Raw genomic sequence first — 14,282 nt, 5'->3', positions numbered from 1 at the left:
AAACACATGTGTGTATATTATTTCCGACTGATCATGAGATTGTGGTAGAAACAGATCACACGACTCGTGGTTGTTGAGTATGGTATTTATCTCACTCTCGTTAGTTAATTTTCAAAAGTTACAGAAAGACACTCGCTAAAAGCTCGTGTCTTTTGTAACTTTTGAAAATTAACTTACTCGAGTGAAATAAATACCATATTCAACAACCACTCGTTGTGTAACCTCTACATAACCCATTCATGACCCAGAGCAACTGGGACATTCATTCTCCTTACAATCTGCTTACGGCTCACTACAACGTGGACAACATTCTGTCCTTCTCCATTTGGACACCAGACCTGATTTTATATTTGAACTTGTATTAAGAGACCACCTGTGTTAAGAGACCACTATTTGGACTTCCTGAGGGTGGTCTCTATACAGGTTTGACTGTAATATGTATATGTATAGTCAGTATATCATATTATAACCTGGGCCAAGTTGATAAAAAAGGGGGGTTATAATTAATATAAATCCTTAATTCAAAATTTCTTACATTTTTAAGAATATTGAAATTAAAAAGTAAATTTGTATTTATATTTCTTCAAAATGATTGTCTCAAGACAAAAAACACAAAAAATATTCGTAAATTTATATATCTTCAAAATGAGATTTGAAAATTTGTGTTAATGACACATTAATCTAACCATGCAGGCTTTGAACAACAGGCCGAGATGGTGGTTAATATCCAGTCTGTAGTGACATGTACAGCACAGTACAATTTTATGTACTGTGATAGTAGAGTGGAAAGTTACCCTGTGCATTTCTTATGTTTTCAATATTTCAGGGCTTCCAACAGTGTGCATCTGTACTGTAACACTGAGTCTGTGTGTACAAGGGCTTCCAACAGTGTGCATCTGTACTGTAACACTGAGTCTGTGTGTACAGGGCTTCTAACAGTGTGCATCTGCACTGTAACAATGAGTCTGTGTGTACAGGGCTTCCAACAGTGTGCATCTATACTGTAACACTGAGTCTGTGTGTACAGGGCTTCCAACAGTGTGCATCTGTACTGTAACACTGAGTCTGTGTGTACAAGGGCTTCCAACAGTGTGCATCTGTACTGTAACACTGAAGGAAAGAGTCTGTGTGTAAATTTCATACTTAAAATCAATATTGGCCTCCATTTTAACAATTAACGAAAATGTCAACTTCTAAACACGGACCAATATCAATAATTTGCTAAAGTTTGATTCCAACACATCTTTCTCCGACAGAAACCAAACTTTAACACCTCTTAAACTGAAAAATAAAATTCTTCTCAGGACTTGTTTGCCCTTTTGTCATATTCGCCGAAAACCCCGAAACATTTTTAATGAAATTGTTGTTTTTCATTTTATTATTGAATCACTTCAACAAAATGTGCAGTTTTGCAATAATAACTGGAAAACTGACAGGTCAGAAAAAAACCAACAAGCACCTAACCATGCATATAAATCCCCCATATTGGTTCTGGAGACTATGTCTTTATGGACCATTTAGATTATCCGTTTGACATGTATGAACAAAATTGTACCAACAGAACTAAGTTACAGCCAAATCTGTCTCAGCCAATCAGAAGCACCTTAAATTGACCTTAATAATTGACTTGCAGCCATTTTGGATTTTCCTTCAAAATGAACGAAGGTCGAGGAGGATAATACTGTGTAATTTGACAGTATATCTCCTTTGCTATACATTCAGTTAAAGTGACCCTTGACAATAGGACATTTTCATACCCTCATTGCACATCTACATGTTTACAGTTTATAATCAGGTGAATGGATGGATGTAATGATGGGTGAGTATATGGACAGACACTGATATTTTTAATGACCACCCTCAGCTCTGAAACAGGGCCCTTATAGACATGACATATTTAAAAAGCAAACTGACAGCCATATCACCACAAGTATACTTATTTAGTAAGCTCAGTTGTAACACAAAGGTTTACATATTTAGTGGGTTAGCACCTTGACTACATTGAGTGCCTAAGTTATCCCCCTTCATATAATGACAGAATTGATCGCTTGCATGCTGTACCAAATAGTTTGACATTTACACAAAATTTCTATTTCTAAAGGTTGATATCATCAATAATAATGAAAGTGTGGTTGTACTGGATAATTACTCTTCACTTATTAGGTATATATAACAACAAGGCGGCTCAACACAAAGGGATGAAACTTTCATCCAGTAAATTACATCCATATACAGTTACAATAATTGCATTAGATTAATTAGCCTGTGTAATATAACCTTGTATATATCAAATTGTGGTAGCAATATAGGTTCATAAATAAGTAATAGCCGTCAATACTCTAAATAACACATCAATCCTCCCTAACAATTTGGCTAAATGCTATTTATGGCTGATTCCGAGTAATTATCACCATCAGGCAAGCATGTAAATCGCATAGAAAAAAAAGAAAAATATATCTTCACATCAAAATTACCATAATATTTCAGGATAAACACATAAATAAGACATCTTACAAGCGTCAACATCACCATTTAAGGGGTCCCACTGCATCAGTTAAACTTGTAATGGTGAAGAAGAGTTCCACTCAGAGAATTATTATTTTTTACTTGAAGTTCTCTCCCTTAGTGGTAATTATACAAATAGAAGAAGAAAGAACCAAAAGGAATATTTTCTGTCTTCTGTTTCTGTCTGAAAGTCAATCCCAATAAGTCAGCGATGAATTTTGTTACAAATCAATTTCAGTAATGATTGTTATTGTTTAGCTGTATTAACACTGCTAAGCTATTTTCAATAGCTTAATAAAAATGACAGCCACTTTTATCGAAACTTCCTCATCCGTTTACAAAATCAGTAAAAACAAACTTGCAGAACCCCAATAATCACTGCCTACGTCTTTGATCTGGGCTTAACGTCACCGAGCTGTCGGGGAACTCTACATGTCGTAATTAACATCACAATTTGGCCAATAAAATACCAATACATTCATTCTCACTCTACATCTGGGCTATAAAACAACAGTATCTCATCACATTTAACGTCGCGATCCTGACGATAAAATACTGATGCAAGTTGATTTAATCTGGCTGTATAATACACCAAGGATGCACAAGCCCTCCATACTGAACATATACAACAAAGAGTACAGATCTAGAGCATGCACGACTGCAGAGGAGGATAATACAGCGTCGAAACTATTCCTATCATAAAGTACAACAATGAACAAAATACAAAATGCATGATATGCATTCAGCCTGCTGGACCAATAAATACAAAATGTGTCCATATGTGTTGCTACGTCTAAGTTTGGTTTAATCCAGCCTCATCTGCTGGATAACCGAACTAATAAGTAGTGAAGCAGACATAAAACAACTCAAACAGTGTATGTTGCTTTCCAAGACTAGAATGGCCCTGAAGCTACCTGTAATACTCTTGCATATATACCCAATCCACCTGTAGTATGGTAATCTGTGCTAAATGCCTTACTTGCCCTATCTTGCCTAATAAATATGCATCACCCTTCACCTTTGCCATATCATCCTCGATATCCAGGGGTAACGCTCACTTTCGCTCTCTACACCCCTGGACTATGTCATAGCAAAATTGAAAGCATGAAGATAGCTGTTTGATTGGTCTCAGTTAAAAAACCCTGACCAATCGCCAGGCTGATACCTGTACTTTGAAAATAACAGAGGAGTGTTGAATTCAAAGTCTGTTAATTTTTACCATGAAGTGACCCCATGAATCTTTTGATGAACATCAAAGGATTGAAATAGTCTTCTTGTCTTGTCCTAAGGGTGGTGTACACTGAGCCTTCAATTTTGCTGTGACATATTCCAGGGATGCAGAGGGGCAAAATGTGGTGAGGATATTGCCATATAAGGCAATAGAAACTTTTAGACAGTACTAATCTGCTTTACTCCAAATTGGAGAAAAAGTAACTTGTCAGTAAGTATGTGGTATCAAATTGTTGACTGATCACATATATGACATACCGAGGTAATTTGAAACTGTAAACTTTTTTTTTTTAATTTTGAAGAGAACTAGAACACTGACAGGTCAGTAAGGGCCCCGTCTTGTGGCAATATATCCCCCATAATCATCAAGAAGCAATCTGCCCATACAGCTGAGCTTGACGTTTGACATTTGGACTTCAAAAAGAATCGCAAGGAAGCAAAATATACATTTTACATGTACTATGATGTGAGTCTTGTTTCCTTCCATCTCCATATTTGCTGGGCTAACAGAAATGTAAAAACCGGTGCAATACTCATTTGTTGGCTTTGATTTGTTTTATTTCACCTTATATACCTCCTCCATCAAGAGCGTGGTGCAAAGTCAGATCCACTTTGTCTTTGACCTTTAGACCCCAATGACCTTGACCATTAACCCAGTGACCCTGAACTTTGGTCAGTTGACTTATTCTTTAATTCCGACCAACTTTGCTTCTTGGAATCATAACAAAATGTTCATCAGTGAAAAATACAAAACTTGACCTTGACCCTTTGGACCCCGTAACCTGAACGTAAGGTCAGTTGACTCTGTGTTAAGTTCTGAACAACATTGCTTCATAATGTCATGACAAAATATTCATCAGGGAAAAGGTACAAAATTTAACCTTGATCTTTGACCCAATGACCTTGACCTTTGGTCAGTTGACTCCTTGTTTAATTCTGATCGACTTTGCTTCATCATGTCATAACAAATTGTTCATCACTGAAAAGATGCAAATTTGACCTTGACCTTTGAATCTAATGACCTTGACCTTTGACCTCGACTTTTTACCTCAGTGTGTCTCTTTATTTAATTCCTAACAAATTTGCTTTATAATGTCATATCGAAATGTTCACCAGTGAAAAGCTACAAAATTTGACCTTGACCCCTGACCCGATGACCTTGACCTTTGGTCAGTTGACTCCTTGTTTAATTTTGATCAACTTTGCATCATAATGTCATAACAAAATGTTCATCAGTGAAATGATGTAAAATTTGACCTTGACCTTTGAACATAATGGCCTTGACCTTTGACCTCGACATTTTACCTCAGTGTGTCTCTTTATAATGTCATAGCAAAATGTTCACCAGTGAAAAGCTACAAAATTTGACCTTGATCCCTGACCCGATGACCTTGACCTTTGGTCAGTTGACTCCTTGTTTAATTCTGATCAACTTTGCATCATAATGTAGTAACAAAATGTTCATCAGTGAAATGATGTAAAATTTTACCTTGCCCTTTGAACATAATGACCTTGACCTTTGACCTTGACTTTTTACCTCAATGTGTATTTTTGTGAACTGAACATCTTGACCAAGTTTCATGTACATCGGTCAATAAATATCAAAGTTATCAGCCAGGAACAGAATTTGTGGACGGACAAACAGACAGACAGACAGATAGACAGACAGACAGAGTGATTACTATAGGGCACCCGTATCTCCTAATAACAAATTAAAAGATACATCAAATAACTGAAGACAGAAATTTAGAAAACTGTTATAATGCTGAGTATAAATCTGGCACACCCTTGGAATCCTTGCGATGAGACAATGACAACAAATCTTTAAATGTCATGAAAACTAGGTTTTAAGTTGTAGTTTTACTTGGCACTTGAGGCTCAGAAAGCCTTTTTACATTTTACTGCAACAACTGAGAAACATTTATGTCAATCCATCGCTCAAAATCAATATATTGATTGTGTATTATCATTGGGTAATTTATTATGAGAGTGTTAAAAGGTATGTGAAGAGATTTTTGATTACCATCAATCTAGAGCTACCATGCAGGATTTATATCCTGTGAGAAGAAATCTTGCCAGAATTTGCCAGATGAGTTTTAAACAAACAATCATATTATACCTAAGCTAAAGCTCATTGGTCATTTCTGGTACAGGAAACACTCCAAGCTAGCCTGCATTGCTCTCAAGCCTGCATTGACCCTTTGGCTGACTGGCCTTTAAGTAGGAGCTAAGTTGTCAGTTACAGCCATGTCCATGTTCGCCTTGTTTGACCAATGTCCATGCCATCTGTGTTTGTCCAACACTCTGATGAATAATTCAGTCCCACTGGTCCTCGACAGCATCAACTCTAAACGTCTCCCAGAACAGACACTTGGTTAGGAGTAGGAGTAAAGTACACGTACAGGTACGACCAGACAGACATGTTATAGGTACTTGACATTTTACATCTTGTAAAGTCAACCAAATGCAAGGGCAACAACATTCTCGACTTTTGAAGGTAAAAGTCCGTCATACAAGGTCAAGGTCAACACCAAAAAACTACACTGGCTCAACCACTGCAAATTGAACTTGTGCATAAAAGTCATCAAGACAAAGCTTTTACACCAAAATATGTATGTTTCATAACTCTTTATACCATTGTAATACAATTAAACCTGAGTATTAAAGGTCAAAAGCGGTCATACAAGGTCAAGGTCAACACTAGTACTGAAGAACTACAATGACTCAACCACTGCAAATAGAACTAGTGCATAAAAGTCATCATGACAAAGCTTTTACACCAAAATATGTATGTTTCATAACTTTTGATACCATTGTAATACAATTAAAGCTGAGTATAAAAGTCAATTGCACCAAGCTTGGGATAAGTTGAGTTTCACTTATAAGGGAACGTCTCCTTGTTTTGCCTGAACAGTAGGCTTATTCGACTTCATGACCACAACTGAAAGAGACCACCCTCGGAAAGTCCAAAATGCAGCCTACTAAAACAGGTGGTCACATAATAGAGTTGGTCGCATGAGGAGGTTTGACTGTAACAGTCACATCGTGGACCTCTTTTAAACAAGAGGCCCAGAGGGCCTGTATCGCTCACCTGTTTCTTTTGTTACATGAAACTGACTTATAGGTAACTTCAGACCAAATTTGGTAACTAGAATACAGGACATTTTAACATCCCTAAAACGCTTCTTTAGATATTTTTGTTTGAAATTTCAAATGTTAATTTTAAAGCTTTTAACCCACGTTGACCTTTGACTCCCAACTAGCACTTTAAGTTGACATTTTACCTCATACCTGTAACAAAGAAAACAATTCACAGCTGGTCTAGTCATAACATACCCAAGTATCATGACTCTAGACCAAATGCTTCTTAGGATATCCTTATTTGAAGTTTTTAACATATTTGACCCCTGTGACCTTAAAAGTAGGTAAAGGTCATTTTAATGAGGAAACTTTATAGCACTCCATCCCAGGTACCTGCTGGCCAAATATCATGACCCTGGGCCTTATAATGGAACTTAAGAAGAAGATTGTTAAAGCTTTTAACCAATATTAACATTTGACCCCCGACTAGCACTTTAAGTTGACTTTTGACCTCATTAAGGTCATTTTAAGGAGGAAACTTTATAGCACTCCTACCCAGGTACCTACTGGCCAAATATGATGACCCTAGGTCCTCCAGTTCTTCAGAAGAGGTCGCTCAAAAGAAAATGTTGATGAACGGACGACTGACGCTGCAGTTCGACATAAGCTCACATGGCCCTTCGGGCCAGGTGAGTTAAAAATGAGATAAATACCACAGTAAAGTACAAATTACTCACACCATATATCCTTAACCCTTTCACCACTGTAGACCATAATAGACTCATCCATATCAATACATGGGAGAGTCTACTAAAGTTACTTAGGGGTGAAAGGGTTAAGGTAGGGAGTCCCTGCAGCACTCTGTATTTATCCCTAATGAAGAAGGGTTCAATTTTATTTTGCATTCCTCTGACTGTGAGTTGCTTGCCAATTTACTGAAGGAAAATATGGTAATTTTCTCAATTCTAAAAAGCATCTCCCCAACTTGGTTTGGATCCCACCTGGATCAACTGATTGTAGCAAATCAAAAGCTTAACTGCTATGCCACCTAGCTGTCATAATATTTGTTATGCAGATACTTTTCTGCAACATTAAACATCATAAAGGGGATAACTTCAAAATGTTCTATATCCCTAAATTGGCCCACACCTTGTTTGTGTTTTATATGAATATGAATAAAAGTGCACATATTTAATAGAAAGATAGCTTTTCAACACTTGTGTGTAATAAAACTCTCTACCTTAAAGTGGGTCTTTTCTGTGTTAGAAAACTCTATGATGGCTCAGCATGTCTCAAGCAGCATGTAGCAGTACAATGGACTGCTTGCCAATTGCACCAGATTATATAACATTTATCACATATACAGGAAAACATTCAATAAACGTGAGTACAATGTATACATGGGATTCTGGATCCAGTGTAAACATGCAGTATACAAAGGATCCAGGAAGTATGCCTACCCTACAGAGTGTCTTATTGCCTACCCTACAGAGTGTCTTCTGCCTACCCTACATAGTGTCTTATTGCCTACCCTACAGAGGGTCTTATTGCCTACCCTACAGAGTGTCTTATTGCCTAACCTACAGAGTGTCTTATTGCCTACCCTACAGGGTGTCTTATTGCCTACCCTACAGAGTGTCTTATAGCCTACCCTACAGAGTGTCTTATTGCCTACCCTACAGAGTGTCTTATTGCCTAACCTACAGAGTGTCTTAGTGCCTACCCTTCAGAGTGTCTTATTGCCTACCCTACAGAGTGTCTTATTGCCTACCCTACAGAGTGTCTTTTGCCTACCCTACATAGTGTCTTATTGCCTACCCTACAGAGTGTCTTATTGCCTACCCTACAGTGTCTTATTGCCTAGCCTACAGAGTGTCTTATAGCCTACCCTACAGAGTGTCTTATTGCCTACCCTACAGAGTGTTTTATTGGATGATACTATAGTCAGGTGATCAAACATCATGTTGACCTCACATGCTACAGATTAACATCTTTGAGATCCTGTATATATATACTGCAAAAGACCGAATTTGATTGTTAAGTGACAGAATTTACAAAGAAATAAAATTAATTTGAAATCTATAAACAATATGTTTCCTGTATTTATACACTGTAGTTTGTGTGTTTTAAGGTGTAAAAATGACCCCAAACATTTCAATGTTCTCGTAATTGACTTACTTGTATTTATAAGTTGCAATTTCGAATGTTTTCCTAAAGATCGGACCTTGATTGCAGTTCAAAGTAGCAAGAAATTTGACTCAAAAAAGTTTGATTCATAAACATAATATCAGTAGTGCTAAACACAAAAAAAAAAAATCGACTTTACCATAAGTTCGATACATAGAGAAATTTGTATATTTGAAGTTCAATGAATGGAAGTTTGACTTTTTGGTATTGCATTCATTCTTGTTTTATGTCTGCGCATTTTACACTGCACAAGCTTGACAATGCCCCAAAATATGACGATACTCATTCCTCTATCTGCAGTGTGATCTTATTCTTCCATTATAAAACAGAAGCCATACTTAGTGTACGACCCTTCAGACGAGTTACAGAGATTTGTACAATCACTGGTTAGTAACGCTATCCTGAAGATGTATAGCATGCTTCAATATTGCAGCATCAAACATTGACAGTTCTGTTCTAGATGGAAGGAAGACATGTGTTAAACTCATTCACTCCTGAAGACACATTTGAAATCTTCCAATTCATAGGTTGGAATAGTTCATTATGAAATTTCAGGGGTGAATGAGTTCAATTTTGTGTAACAATGTTGTAATAATAGTCAACAGTGATAATTAACTTGAACTTGAAGTAGACAATTCTGTCATTTATATAATGTAACTGTCTATCAGAAGAGTAATTACCTTTGCACTGGGTTTATTGTTTAGCCAAATAGAAGCTCCATAAAATATAAAGTATGACAACTAGTAATTATACACCAGACCATTTGGTTGTGGTTTTATCTTATTTAAAAGCTAATATTAAGGTAATTTAAGGACCTCCCACCATGTGTGTTGTGACTATATGCATGGTTGTGAGTTTGTGTGTGCAGGAGGGGGCAGGGTATATTGGTGTGTTTGCCTCATTGTGATAGCACAGATCTGATGCCGACTTTATAGTGCTATGTCACTGACGTACCATGTCGACGGCACCCAGCACAGCAATTCCACCCGTCACATTATACTGACAACAGGTAACCAGTTGTTGGCATTCCCCTAAATGCTGAACGTTTAGCAGGGAATAACAACTAACATCACACAGGCATAAGCCATAATATAAATCCAACATCTTTGATACTTATGACCACATCAGAATAACCAAGACCATGCATCATATTGTGAAAAAAAAACATGAATCATTGATTTTTTTTTTTTACTTCCATCCTTTAAGATCGTAAACATGTACATACTTATATAAAGCAGTGTCAAGTTACGGCAGGAATCAGTTAAGAGCTATGGTTAACCCAGGTTAAAACACACACACCAGGCTGTGATATGTTTTGCAGGTCTAGAGGGATAAGCAGTCTTCTTGCCCTGACATGGACGTGCTAGGCGTAAAAGGATTATTTGTACCTGGTATATAAACGGAGCTCAAACTACAGGAGGTACATTTATTTGCACCAATGCACACACAGGCACTGGAGATACCACGTCAACCAATCAAATCCTTTCTCCAACTGATCCGTGTGAAGGTAACAGGGAAAAAACAAAGCCTACAACTGATTCATGAAAAGCAAGCATGGAAAAAGCAACCACCAATCAAATGCTTCCTTGCAACATTACGTGACCCTTGAGACAAAGTTATAAGGAACGACAGCATTTTGTTACCTATTTAATGAGCCATATGGGAACATGAAATGTACCAATCCAATAACTTCTTTACATTTTATGCACAAAACCATTTGAAAAGATACTAGGCCTTAGAAGGCACACAAGATGCACCAATCCTGTTCTTTGGTACGACTGACCCGCTGCAATCCCTCCTTGGTGGCGGTTAGAAGTTTATCAGGAAAATGCATTCTGTATGTGATAAATATAGAAGTTGATGGAACATTACATGAGCCATTGATTACAGCACTGATTCCACTGTAAACAAACTTGTTTAATGTTACACATTGTACGGTATATATCTTCAAACTGGGATAGCAATCTAAACACAAATCTAAACACATATTATTAACATTCCATTTAAAAAAATAAAAGCAATGCAAATTGGATATAGATCTTTAAATCAAATTGTAACCCATTTCTTATATCAAGATTTAAAAAAAAATCCAATACATGTAATTATTTTTTCAAGTTTCCAAGTTTATACATTTCAATCAATTAATGCCTACCCCTAAGCGAGATCCAACACTTTTCTTTAGTATACTTGCAATGTTAAATCTATATTATTTCCTTTATATTCATACAAAGATAATAACAGGCTGCAGACCTTTTCAATGAGTCTGAACATTCTGAAATCATTCCCTGTAACCTTGCAGAAATGTACTACCATTTATCATGAACAGTTACTCAGTAAATATTTTAGATTCCTGCTTCATAATCAAGAGGTCAAGGGGATGAAATCTCCATAGCAAAGCTGTTTTCGAGCAAAAGGAAATTATGGTATTGTATGTATTCTTGGTATATATGTACATCTCTTTGCTATGGTAAATGGCAAGAAATTGTAGGAAAAGTGTTAAAATAATTGGAACTCTTGTGTGTTGGAGATACAACACAGAGCACTAGGACTTGAACTGAACATTAAGCTTCATAATACTAGAGAAGAAGACTGATGCAAACTACTACTACCACTGGGGATAAAACCAGTCACTCCTATATATATATATATATATATAATAAAAAGTGATTAAATGTCCATGTGAAGGAAGTAAATATAGAAAAAATAAAATTAACGACCGACTAAAAAACTGATTCAGTTTTTTAGTCGGTCGTTAATTTTATTTTTTCTATATATATATATATATATTTAAAAAGAATAAAAAGTCCTTGTGTAGGATTAAGACAATGGTAAAAATAACAAAAACAGTGGTACAGTCTCTAATCCATTCATCTCTTATACGGTTCTTCAGGTGACTGCATGTATACAATGTATGTGACATTCTCAGCGTACAGCTCTATACCTACAGAGCTAAATGAATGAAAATTCCCTCAATAGCTCAAATCTAAATGTAGAAAGTGACTGTACAATTAGAACCCCCCACAATAACATACACAAGTATCTTATAATGGCCTAGGTCTTGAAACATACATTTTTTGCTTACTATTATAACAAAAGGAATGTATACAAATTTTAACTGACATTTCTTTGTTATATCATAATTCAGAGACACAAACAACCAAAATTACATATACACCAACTGAAAAAACACCTGAATATTGTATACTGTTTTTAAAAATCAAACCACATAAATTGATTAAGATTTTGGTACATTTACTACATTAACAAAAGCTGACTCATTAATGATCCCTCACCTAAAATGATCAAAAACATAACATATACTAACTGTGAGAATTCAGCATTTTGTTTTTAATGTACTGAGCACCTGGGCTGGGAATTTCCTGGTTAATGTAGCCATAATCATCACCATATACATCAAAGTATATATCATCTGTAGTTAAACATCTTCACACTGGATTCTCTAATTACATTGCCTGTCTAAATGGATTTGAGCTCTGAGCTATACATGCATGTACAGATACCAAATGTATCCACCAATAAGCCCATGCCCAGTATAAGCCCACCATTCCTTTCCAAGGGCTTATTGCAGGATTATAACGGTATATACTGTATAGTGTACCACCTCTACCTCTAACGGACTAGGGAAAAGGAACGTTACACTAACAATGGATGTTTCTTGTCCAATACAAATGAACAGTCTTAAAAATTTCCAATAACTTAGGTTTAAAAAAAACACTTAAAGATAATGACAATTTTGGATGATGCTAATAATTTGTTTCTGAGATTATTTTTTTTCATATCGAGATACTTTGGTTTCTGGATCACAATGTGGATAGATTTAGATACAGAATGATCTATAAACAGGAAATATGTCACTCTGATTATAATGGAGTCAGAAATTGAGTTTTCTGGATTATCAGAGACTGCCTCAACACCTGTCTTCATGTAGATATCCCACTCCCTACACCAATCAACTATCAGGCGTGTTTTGTTGGGAACATGAGAGAACATATATATTTACAATACCAGTAGGTATGCTTTTTTACTGAAACAATTTCTCTAGCAAGCTCCCAAACAATTGATGCATTTTATTTAATTTTATGTATTTGTATCTCTTGACATATTTCACCTACAATAAACATTATACACTTATGTGCATCTTAACATAACTCACGATCCAATATTTGTAGATGTTAATAATTATTTCATACATAATGTGCTTAAATATCTATTTTACATGAGGAATACAATATTTGAAGAAAACAATTCTTGATTCTTGCTCTTCAGATTTCAATTCATGATATTTTGCCTGAAAACCCCAATGCTAACACTCAAGAATACACAAAAAGTTTTGTTTGCCTGAGAACCCACTGCTAACATTCAAGATTACACAAAAAGACTTGTTACCTGATCATTAACTAATAGCTATGTAGTGCTGCAGACATTGTCTACCACACAGCATAAAACCCTGTACAAATCCACGGGATTCCTTAACAGCTCAAACCATCTATATCATCTGCACTCTTGTTACCAATTACTTCAACAGTATTGTGATATTAAGAGGCTTGAAACTAATGGAGTGAAAAACAATAATTGACTCATTGGGGGAAAGTGGTACTTTGAAGGTTCTCAGCAGCAGCATCAGAGGTGCTGATTATTTCACTTTTTAAACAGAATGGATATGCTCCAGATTGGTGAAGAATCTGCAGACACCTGTGAAACATTTGACACAGTGGAGACTAAAGGCTAAGTAAAAGCAGCCAAAAAAGATAATTTGGAGTAATAATTTCCATGGCAAAGCTCATGAAGCTGCCGTCGGTGATTACCTGTATAACCCCCAGGTTGATTACCCCCAAACAACCCGTAAAACGTTTTTGGCTTTGGGTTTCTATGTGACATGCACCAGGTGGCACTAGTTAAAGTTTTCTCCAGTGAATTCCATTGAAGATGCCTGCATGATGATAGTTCCTTTATCTTCACTCTCTACCTTGAGATACATATGCCATATTTTGAGCAGGCAAGGCCGTTCTCCTAAATCTAAAGGCATTTTTCCTAAATGATACGTAGTATATTTTAGACAATCAAAAGAAATCTGGATCTATTCTTAGGATACATTAGTAAAGACATAAGTATTGTACATGGCTTGAGAAATCTTAAGAATCCATGAAAAACGAGCATTTTGCCTTTCTTGTCTACACTCAGTGAGTAAGATATTATCTCGGAACCTTCCAAGCATTTTGGAGACATCATAAACATTTACCAGACCTAGATTGCACTGA

General features: G+C 36.2%; 1 protein-coding gene across 3 annotated transcripts in view; it reads right to left on the bottom strand.

Annotated features, from left to right (window-relative positions):
• The window catches only part of LOC110445108 (serine/threonine-protein kinase BRSK2-like), a 144,005-nt gene that overhangs the window by 85,393 nt on the left and 44,330 nt on the right, over positions 1–14,282 (bottom strand). The gene's annotated exons all lie outside the window — the stretch shown is intronic.

Source organism: Mizuhopecten yessoensis, unplaced genomic scaffold (genome assembly GCF_002113885.1).
Source record: "Mizuhopecten yessoensis strain PY_sf001 unplaced genomic scaffold, ASM211388v2 scaffold8653.2, whole genome shotgun sequence".
In the NCBI taxonomy this organism is placed as follows: domain Eukaryota; kingdom Metazoa; phylum Mollusca; class Bivalvia; order Pectinida; family Pectinidae; genus Mizuhopecten; species Mizuhopecten yessoensis.
This window is presented reverse-complemented; position numbering and strand designations above follow the sequence as displayed.